Consider the following 12,049-nt stretch of genomic DNA (forward strand, 5'->3'; position numbering starts at 1 on the left):
ATCCTTGGTGTTAAAATTAAATCTCCCTTAGGTTATACAGGCTTAGAAAAATTGCCTATAACAAAATTTACACCTTCACAGATATACCTACATTGGCCACAAGCTCCATACTTAAACATCCCCTTCAAAGCTAGTTTGTCTTTCTTCTTATTATTGCTTCCTGTCTCAAAAACTTCTTCAAATTGGTCTGTGTTCTAAATCCTATAATATGACATTCATCCAAGGTGGCATTGAAGACCTGTGATGCTCTAAAATTACACCAATTCTTTTGCAGTATAGCTTTGACTTCTTTTGTGGCATAACTAAAGCCACAAACAAGAGTCCTAGAAAAAAATTGTCTTCTCAACATCAAAATTCACCATCACATCACCAGAGATGGCCTCACCATTTTTTTGTTCTTAAAACACTAAGACTATGTCTCAGGACAGGTCTATAACACTGAGATCTGTCCCTCACCACCTCATTCATTAAGCTATCAATAAGGTCAATGGGGTATTGCCTATCCTGAAACATCCTACTTAAAATGTTTACTTCATCATAAAACTTTGTCTCATATGTGATGAGGTGTGACAACCTAATAAATTGGCTTTTAACTACAGTTCTCTTTTGCCAAGGAGGGTGGTGACTTCTGTAATGCAACAAACTGTTGGAGTAAGTCTCCTTCCTATACACAGTTGATGTAAAACAATGCCCGATAGGGTCCTTACCAATATTAACATCCAAAAGATTGATATAATTCAAACTGCATTGCCCTTTAAAAAACAAAAAAGAGGTCCACCTTTTATGCATTACCTGCCCATAAAATAAAAATATCATCCAAAAATCTCAAACAAATTTTTATGCAACTACCAAAAGGAAATGCAAATACAAATGACTTTTCCCACCACCATAACACAATACTGGTAAAAATTGGGGCTGCTGGTGCTTCTACACCTAAAATTTGTTTAAAATACTCTGATTCAAAAAAGACAAAATTGCTAGCCAAAATTATTTCCATGGCTTCGACCACCAATTTTACGGTATTGTGGGCTAAGTCAGAACCACTTGTTAGAGTTTTGTTAAACCACTGTAAATCCTCCTGATGGGGAAATAACTAAAAGTAAATCTTTCACATCAATGACCAAAAAATGAAATCATTATCAGAATCAGAATGATACCTCTCATTATGAAAGTGCCAGGTGTCCTATAGCACACAAGGCTTGTCATCAAAAAAGTTTTTAAAGTAAAATCTACAAATTTTGCCAAAGGTTCAGTCTTATAACTAGCTGACGCAAAAATCAGATGGAGTGGAAGATCAGCCACTAACTTATGTACTTTGGGTATACCGAAAATATTCTATATCACTGTTTTTTCCATTTTTTTTACAAAGTCTTGATTGAAACCATCCAGCCCATAATTGGTTTTAATATCCTCTAACCAGAAGTCGATGCAATGGTAGGCTATGTTAATCTCGGTCTTGTTAGCATTCATGCAAAGGTCACTTAAGGTACTGTACCATCTTTTGAATGTTTTAAAGACTGGTTACACTTGGTACAATCTACTAGTGGATGAAAGAAAATTGTTGAGAGATCTGAGTGATAGCCATTCAATTAGAATGATAAACCCTGACAAAGTGGGTGGTGCTGTATTGATGTATAGTTATGTATACTATCAACCAGCTACCATTATGTAAATTATTTGCTGCACAGAAGTTGTACAGAAATCAGTTGGATTATAGATACCATGGATGTTACACCGTTTCTCTTGTCTATTAGTAGCAGTATGCAGAGAAAAGTGTATCCGTGGCAAATGGAGAATAAGCACCCTAGTACCAGTGTACAACAACAAGGAGACATTCACAAGTGTAGGCAATGTAGAAGTATCAAACTCCTGTCAAATTCAGTGAAAGTTCTGGAGGGGGTGATTAACAAACAAATATGCAGATTAGTTGAAAGGTAGGTGAGAGATGATCAGCTTAATTTCAGATCAGGATGCAGCACAACTGGCCCAGCGTTTTCAGTAAGACAGACACTTGAAAGGAACTAAAACTGAGGAAAAAGTCCAGATGGGCATTCCTAGACTTGGAGAAAGCATATGACAAGGTCCCAAGAAAGCTGATTTGAGCATTCCTAGAAACATCAGTAAAATTAGTGCAGGCTATGTACAAGGACACAATGATACAAGTACGAACAGTGTTCATTCTCACAGAGAGGTTCCCAGTGGGAGTGGGTGTGCATCAGGGTTCAACTCTGAGACCACTGCTGTTCATACTGGTGATGGAGTACATTAGCACACATTTCGAAGGGGATGGATCAATAAAGCTGCTGTATGCAGCTGATGTGGCATTACAGGCAGACTCTGAGCAAGTACTTCAGCAAATGATATGAGACTATAATGCAAACCTGAAGGCATACAGGGTGAAACTGAATACAGATAATACAGTTGTAATGGCAGCAAATGGTGGAAATCAGAATATGCTGAGAAATGAGAGAAAAAATAATGGAACAGGTTAACAGCTTCAAGTGTCTTTGAGGTGTTCTGAATGAATAGGTCAAAGTTAGAATAAGTGTTGCAGCAGCCAGATAGCACAGAATATTAAGGGTAGTGCATGAAAGCAGAATACCAAAAAAGCTGAAAAGTAAGGTGCACAAACTAGTGTTGTGACCAGTACTGCTGTATGGTAAAGAAATGTAGTCAGTGAAGTCAGAGCAGTTGAGGAAGCTAAAGGTAATGGAGATGAAGTGCTGGAGGCAGATGGTTGGATGCTCATTGTGGGACAGACAAAGAAATGAGGACATCAAAGCTCTAATTAAATAGAAGGTCAAAGAGAACAGATTATGGTGGTTTGGGTACATGTGCAGGAAAACAGAAGATAATCTGGTGAAAAAAATTTAGGACAGACAGGAAGATGGCAAATGGAAACAAGGGCATCCAGCAAAGAGATGACTGGCTGGCTGGCTGGTTGGATGGATGGATGGATGGATGGATTGATGGATAGATATATAGATAGATGGGTGGATTGCATGAGAAAAGACCTGAAACAGTCAGGCATAACTGTTAGAGAAGGTAGGAGAGTGCCACTGAATCGAGACAAATGGTGACAGTTGACAGGACACACCGACCCCATGTATAAAATGATATAAATTAGGTTAATGATGACAATGACTTCTGTCACAAACAGCTAATATTTATTATTCCCTGGTTTAGTATATATAATTGTAATGCTTGCAAATCTTCCAACCCCCTAACTAGGCAAACTCAAAACTTTTATAGTAACCTAACCAGGTTAAAATTAGATCACCTTGTCAAAAATCCATCGTTTTCTATTAAAAGAGTTCAACTGGCTTGAATTCAAACAGCATATAATCACATCTTATCTTAGAATAACTCATAGGCAGACTCATTCAGATATCTTTCCTGTTCTGTCTAACATAATGACAGTCTGCTTTCTACCTTGTCCTCTTAGATCAAACAGAGTTCCTAGAGTCATCATTTCCATGGCAAAAAACAAATGCAGTAATTCCTGTTTTGCAGTGTATGCAAGAAAACTCTGAAACAACTTCTCAATTAAGATTAGACTCCTTCTATAAAAGCATGTGCTTAAACAATTCCTGAAACAGCACTTAAGCAAAACTGGTCAGACAATTCTGGGACAACCTTATCACAGATCATATTTTCTCCCGACCTACATCCTTTCAACCATACAGCACTTGTGGGATAACCAAGTCATAGAAGTTATTAACCACAACCTATTTCCTTCCAGTTAAACAGCTAAGCCTAGTAAAAGACATTTATTTTTACATATACTCAGACTCCCGACCCTTTACATTTTTACACACCCACCCCTCACTTAGGGCTCCTTTTTTCTTTGTGCCTTGCATGTCCCACTATCCACCTGAGCAACTTACAACTTGAACCAGTTATGATAAATCTGTTACTAGTTTCCTCCATATAATAGCCATACTTTCCATTTTTGATTGTTAACCAATAACATCTCTGCATCCACTTCCTGGATGTAGCTTTCTAGGTATGTCACCTTCTCCATGAGACGATGTTTCATTATGTTTGTACCATCTTGTTCACTTGCTGCTTCATTCTTGTAAATGTGTCAGTGTCACAGCTGTTACTCATGCAGGCTGTTTGCTTACAAACTGTTACAGCCACACGTGTTGAACCTGCTTAAGATTTTTGAGATCACTGATCTTTTTAGCTATGAATCTCTGAGGTCTCTTAAGTTGAGTGATATGTTTAGACAAATACATTCTAAAGGGGATATTATATTCAATAATTGGTCTAATGTGGCACAGAAGTAGTTGGCTCAACCAGTGCACCCCTTACAAAAAAAGGTGCAGCAATCTGAAGTGCGCGCACACACACACACACACACACACACACACACACACACACACACACACACACACACACACACACACACACACACACACACACACACCGTCTCTCCCTGCCTTAGCTTTTCATTGGAAAGGGAAAAAAAACGTTTGCAAGTTGCTTTCTGTACCCACAGGGACAGAAACAAGAATGCAGTAATGGCACTTCAGGATTTCATCCTCCAACACCTTGCACTTGGGGCACATGCCCCCTTTGCCCCATCCTTGTCATGCTACTGTAATAAGGTAATTGTAACAGGTAATTAAGACTTCTTTGGATCTATTAGAGATACCTTTGGAAATTAGCTGAGCTGGACAGAAGGCTTTCTGAACTATCATGGAGACAAGATGGTCAAAAGATAAGGAATTATCAACAAGAGTGCAGAGATCCATTACAAGAGTGTCTGATTAGAAGGTTGTATCGTGTACATGGTATGCAATTTTTTTTACCCAGACTGAACTGTACTACATTTTTCACATTTAATCTGAGACTGTTGTTCTTGTACAAACATTAACATAGTCTAACCCATGTTGGAGCAACTGTGAGTCAGTGTAAGATAAAATAACAAAACTCATTTTACTGTCATCTGCAAACTTAGATAATCATATCCCAGGAGTTTTGACCTGAAGATTTGAGAAACAGATGGCAAATAAGAGAGGGCCCAGCACAGAGTCCTGTGGTATACCACGGGTAGCAATATTGTTTTCATAAGGGACACCTGCAATTTTAATCAAATAGGTTCTCTCAGACAACTTTAGCTATCAAACCCACAGCATAATTGTTTGTATTCAGATTTATAACCCTGTCAATAATGCCTGCATGTGGAATGGTGTCAAAGGCTTTGGCTAGGTACATATATGCTATATGTTCTGTGTAACCACTGTCTACTGCTTCATTGAATTTTTCAAAAGAAATTAATAAGGTTAAAGAGTCAGGACATTCCTTTGACAAAAATAAATTCCCACACCTCCTTAATTCTACCTAACAGCCATCTGAGGCATCTACCATATAACAATTAAAATGGGCTAAATCCTGTAGGGGTTTTGGGCATCTCTTGGATTAAAACATTAAATAAGGCAACACCTGGTCCCAGTATTTCCCATCTTTTTCTTTGAAATTTTCCATCATAGATTTTAGGGTCTTGTTAAAACACTTTATCAGTCCATCTGTTTGAGTATAATAGATCGATGTCTACAGCTGTTTCACCTGAAAACTTTGGAGAGGGTACCACATGCTTTTTGACATAAAAGGTGCATCTTGATGCATTATAATTTCTTTTGGAATACGTTCCTCGGAAAAATAGCCATATCAGTTCTCTCACAATTACTTTGCAATTTGCGTTCCTGAGATGGATAGCTTTGTAAGCCTGGTAGCACTGTCCAGCACTAACAAAATATATCAGTGTCCATTGCTGGACCTAACTAACAGCCTCACAATATACATAGTGATTTTTTTTTTTAAATGGAATTGCAGTTATAGGCACTGGAATTAGGAGATTCCTGAAAGCCAGGTTAGGAGCTTCTGTTTGAGACTCAAGTTATAGGCAATGGAATTAAGAGAGTCATGAAAGACTGGGGATAGCTGTTCCTTGAGACTCAGCACAACTGGTATATTTAACTCTCAGTTTCTTTTAGGTTACCAGACCAATAAAATATAGCCAGGGCCTTCACTTTAGTTTTATCTATACTCAAATGGCCTCACAACATTTGGCTATGGGACATAATATCTTTTCAAAGCCCAAAAATCAAGGAATCATGTATAGACTCTTAATACTATTTTTGCAACAGGTTTTGTATTAGCATGTACTTTCTGAAAGATATGAAGTCTGAAACTCAAATTTATGTCAGTTTATGCTGCGGTTTTAATGTAGACCCACATACACACACACACACACACACACACTTATATATATATATATATATATATATATATATATATATATATATATATATCTTCAGACTTTGTGTCAAACGTTGCTGAGCATAATGTAGAACTTGTAAAAGTGATTGCTGACACTGTCGCTTTACTCACTACTCTTAATATTTCATGTTCTGCACTCTGCACTAGTGGATGTCATGTACTTAGGTGACTGAGTTCTTTTGGGCCTGCTGAGTGCCTCTTAAATTTCCTAATCGTGCTTCCTGATTCCTTAGTCAGAAATTACATCATGTCTACTGACACACACACACACACACACACACACACACACACACACACACACACACACACACATGCACTATGATGGACTCTGGTCACTCAGAGAAAAGATGAAAAGCAGAGGAGGACTGGAAAGAACTGCAAACTAAATAAATAAGTTTCAAGTTCAGCTAGTCCTCTGCCCTATTATTGTTTTTTTTTTAACTGTTCATGTTACTGGCAGCAGCTCTCATGTACCTTGCCTGCTGATTGGCTGCTCACTTGCCTTACAATCAGTGACATCATCATATCTGAAGATGCATATCTGTGATGGCATGGGACTGTTGGGACTTGAGCAATGATGGAAGGTTAGAGATGTTTGTCTTTTCAGCTTTTCCCTGTTAGGGGTCGCCACAGCAGAACTCCGGTCTGCTAATGATTGGCAGTAGATTTTTATGGTGATGAGTTGCCAGCCCGATGCCCAACTTTCAACAAAGGCATGCCCATTCACGCATGTCTTTTGAATGTCACTCGATCAGGGGGAGGACATACAGACTCCACACAGAAGGCACTCCAGCCGAGAATCAAACAGGAGAACCTCTTGCTGTGAGGCAACAACGCTACCACTGCACCACCGCGGCTTTGATGATACAAGGTTAGGGAAATGATTAAAAAAAAAAATCATGATTTAAAGGGGCCACTCAGGTCTTCCTGGTACCCAGTTATTTTTTAGGGAATTCCAGTATTCTATGGTAAATATCAGATTTGAGTGTTATGCTCCTCCCATGAGATGAGCTGCCAAAATTTGAGCCTAGCTGGAATGATCCCAACCATTTGGTTGGTTAGTATCTTACCAGGTAGGCTTCAAGGTGTTCTTCCATAGTGAGTGGAAGAATAGACCGTGACTGCAGTATCGATTTGCTACCACTGCCATTCCCTTGGCAAAGGTAGCAATTATCTGCATCAACTGTTCCACTATGGCCATCGTTTAGACCTGAAGCTTCCACATCTCTGGATTGAAGACTGACTCTAGAAACTCCATAGCAATAGCAGCACAATTCAACACCAGGAAAATAGAAGATGAAGAAAAAAATTCCTCTTACTCGCCAAGTGGAATTATTCTCACTGTTCAGCAGTGCTAAGTGGAATCAACACTTATGAGTGATGTTTCATTTGCACACTGCATCTACCAGATGTGGTATTTTAAGTAGCAGACACACCAATGTTTTCTAGAAAACAGTGGTTTTATTAATGAAGCATAAACATGTTTACTTTGCCACGGAACAGAAAAATAAGCTGTAGTGATAGGTGAAATAAAATAAAGCTCAGCTTACACTGCCCCTTTGTTAGACACTCCAGTGACAGTGCTCAGTTTCAGGTGCAAAGCAGAAAGTTCAGGGATGACAGTCTTAAGTACACCTTCCAATGAAGAAATCGACATAGTTCTCAAACTAGGTTGTTCAAACAATCTATCACCAGGACTTCCACTAGTGGGAAGTGAATTATTTACCAGCATCATTCCAGCTAGGCAAATCAAAGTCTCAGAAGCCAAGACTACTGGTGGTGGTTACAGCTTCCCAAATAGATTTATTTCTCAGAGCTGATTGCTCTGGCTTTGTTAACCTCTCCTTTCACAAATGTGTTCCAAACTCCTATGGATTCTTGTACTAGCAACCTATGCCATATTGAAGCTATCCTGGTCTTAAAAAGGCACATGCGTAAAGCTAAACTCAATTACCTGTTTGTAGGTAACTTACATTAAAGGGGCCAGTCCCTGTTTCTTTGCTGAATGTGCATTCCCTCATCCAATAACTTTACTTCATCTACCAGATAGCACATTTACTTCCTTTTAAAGCACTGGCTCTCTTAAAAGTCCTTTCCTATGTCTGCTTTCTGTGTGTGTGTGTGTGTGTGTGTGTGTGTGTCACACACACACACACACACACACACACACACACACACACACACACACACACACACACACACACACACACACAGCTAAAATGTTGAAAATGATATTTGGCATTGCCATGTTATCTGTATCTTTCATTCTGATGTCTATCTTTCAAACCACTCCTGTGAAAATCTTATCTTCTGAAAAAAATTAGACACACTACGTTCTCTGCTGGTAATGGCAAATTAGTCCTTATTTGATTGGTTCTGCCTAGTCTTCATTTCAAAGGAAACTGATTCACAGGGGTCAGTTAACTGAACTTCTACACTATCCAAGGTAAACAAATGCTATGCGCATTTATATGCAGGGAAGGATTTATTAGTCACTATGTAGCATCATTTTCATAATACCACAGTTTTACCAACATCTTGCATTTAAAGTATTCTTTTCCATGCATAATGAAAAGCACAAGGGACTTGGCAAAAGGGAAGGAAAATAGGAGATGGAATATTTGCCCTTTTTTAAAACAAAACAAAATAAAATACCAAGTTAAAGATCATTTCTCATATAGGACTGCACATTCACATAGATTGTTCTAGTGGTCAGTTTATAACATATTGATTATGACCTAGGTAAATCATTTATTTGATAATAAGGCTTTTGATGTGAACATTTAGTAAGCACTTTTTCTGACCACAGTAGAAGCACTTTCTCATGTGGTCTCTGATTTTTAAATGTTGCTGCTCTAAGTTATATAGTGCATTAATAATTAAATGCTAAGTTTAATGTCTTTGACAGTTCTTAAGTTATAATGTCATACCTTTGGAAGTGTATTGGCTGTTATACAACACACGCCCATCATATACTAAGACTGAATTTATGCTGTGCAGCATATAGTATATGTCAAAGTATACATAGCCTGTATATTTTAGCATATACTGTATGCTATATGTATATTTTAGGTCAGAATTTATATGCTTTGCCCATTTTCCTGAGTACAGGTGAGAACTTGTCTATATGCTCTTTTGCTACCCATCTGTCTCCTTCAATGCTGAATGCTTCAGAATTCCGTTTCATATCATACCTGATTTTGAAGTTTTAATACAATTTCATTGTACCCAATGGAGTCCGTTCCATGTCACAGTAACTAATACCTGTTGCCTCCACTGATTCCTGCGTTGGAGTTTATAGACACCTTGCTACTTAATGTCTTGTCTTTTGACAATATACTGGAATCTTTGATTGTCTGATGCTTGGTGACATTTGTTGTCTGTGCAGTTACTGGGCTTGTGTTCTGTTTTCTTTACACAGCTTACACTTGTCTGAGTCCTCACTGCAGGGTTATCAACCTACAAAGCTGTCACATGGATATAGAAATCGACATCTTGTGAAGCATTTCAACCTTTCACCCCAGGGTCAAAAGCAGTTAAATCCTAGTTAATTTTCAGTAGACTATATGACCTAAGTCACCACACAGAGAAACCATAAGTACAAATAAAAAGACATGCATATTTTTTCAGTTACTGTATAATTAATGTAAAAGGTATCCTATCTAGGGATAACCATCAAAACCCCTTGTTTGTATGGAAATAACTTTGCTTTTCAGCATCAGAGGAAATAAATGTGTCTTTAAAGAGTAATTGTTGATTTTCAAACAAGTATATTTCACATTTTCTTTTTGATCAGTTTGTGATGGATGCATTGTTCAGTTTATGTAAAATATGTTTATTTTATTTTTTACTCTCTTTCTATAGAAGAAGACATTTGAAGGTGCTCTGATCTTTTTATGCAGGCAATACATAGAGGTCTAGTTTGGTAAGGAACCTGAACCACTCTGGTCAATAGTTACTAATAAAATGGGTGTTTGTAATAACTGTGTTCAGCCCTGGAGGGACCAGAGTAAATACTGGTGCAGTAAAATGTTCAATAGATCTTGTGCCTCTGACAGCTAGAGTTAGAGCTAACCTTGAAAAGGAATAATCCCTGCCTTTCTATTCTCAAATGCATTTGAAAACAACATGTTGGATATAGGAACAGGTTAAACAGGACTATTCATGACAACGTTAGCCAGAAGCTACAGGTAAAAAAGTGTACTGGGCAAGGGACAGTATATTGTGAAGTGGGAATGTGTGTCTCAAAAGTACTAATAATCCTGTAGAAATAAGAAGTGATAAAACAACAGGGAAACAATACAAGTGTGAGAGAAATAACTATATAAATAAAGTAAAAGGATACCACAGGTTTCAAAAGCAATGACAGTAAGAAAAAGCAGATTGTAGTCACGTAGGAGTTGTGATCAGGAAAAATACATTGTTACCAGCTAAAGGCAAAAAGAAATGGGGATAGCCTAAAGCAAGGAAGGAAAACCTAAATTCAATTAAAATGAATAGGAACATTTTCAAATGTTTTTAAAGGCCAACCTGTTAAAGACCAAAATCATAAGATGAAATGTCCAATTAGAAATTTTCATTCAAGGAGATCCTTGACCCTTTCCCCCCTAATTATAATCAACTCCAAACTGCTGCATCTCAGGGACAAGATTGAAGTGACTTCATAGTGCAGACAGCTTGCACAATCAGCTGTGACCAAATGGGAGTCAAGCAGCATATTCATGTGAATGCAAAATAAATAATTTTGTTTGTGTTTTTGTTTTTCAAGTTATGCTTCTTATTCTTAAAATGTCAGTTATAGGTAACCCATTATTCTGTATCTCAAAAGAAATTAAGGGAAACCTTTCAGCATATTATAGTATATATGATAAGTTGTATAGTCAAAAGCCATAGACTAATAAAATTAGGGACACTAATTGCAAGGATGTCATTGTGTAATATTCTTTTATAAACCTGGGTCTATATTATAAGCATGAAAGTCCTTTTCAGCGAATACAAAAACAGCGACACATATTGCGCGAACCGCGAAAACACCGAACGTCCTAAACCGCAAAATTCAAAATCTCAAATCATCAAAGTTGGCCAACCCCACTGCCCGCTACATACTACCTACCAAAACAAAATAAATAAACCACATACATACACTAATCAAAACCCTATGTCTAACCCTAAAGTAAAGCACCAAAACCCTATGTCTAACCCTAAAGTAAAGCTTGCATATACTACTTTGAATGCACTTACCTTGACCTGCACCCTAACCCTAAGGTCCGTAACTATCGCACACTTACCTTAAGGAGCTATACCCAAACAAAATAAATAATCCACATGCATACACTTAACAAAACCCTACTTCTAACACTACACTAAACCTTGCATACATTACTATCTATGCAGTTAACTTAACCCGCATCATAACTCTAAGGTCCATAACTATCACACACTTACCTTAAGGAGCTATACCGCAGAAGGGCCAACTATGACGACTCCACATTTCGAATTTCGCGCTTTGGCACGATTGGTGTTTTCGCGGTTCGCTGAATACGTGTTGACGTTTCCGTATTCGCATAAATGTACCTTTGCGGTTCTAATAGGGAACCTATAAACCTACTAGGTGATATCAAGCAGTAGTAAAGTGTACACCTCCAGAAAAGTATGTCAGTACATCTGTTATTACATTTAGTTCCATCTGTCAAAACATAGGAAGAGGAGAGAGGCTTGTTTTCTGCATTTTAAATTCTTTACCTCTTTCATGGACTGAGGT

The sequence above is a fragment of the Protopterus annectens genome, chromosome 1.part0 (genome assembly GCF_019279795.1).
Source record: "Protopterus annectens isolate FY-2018-M chromosome 1.part0, PAN1.0, whole genome shotgun sequence".
Lineage (NCBI taxonomy): Eukaryota > Metazoa > Chordata > Ceratodontiformes > Protopteridae > Protopterus > Protopterus annectens.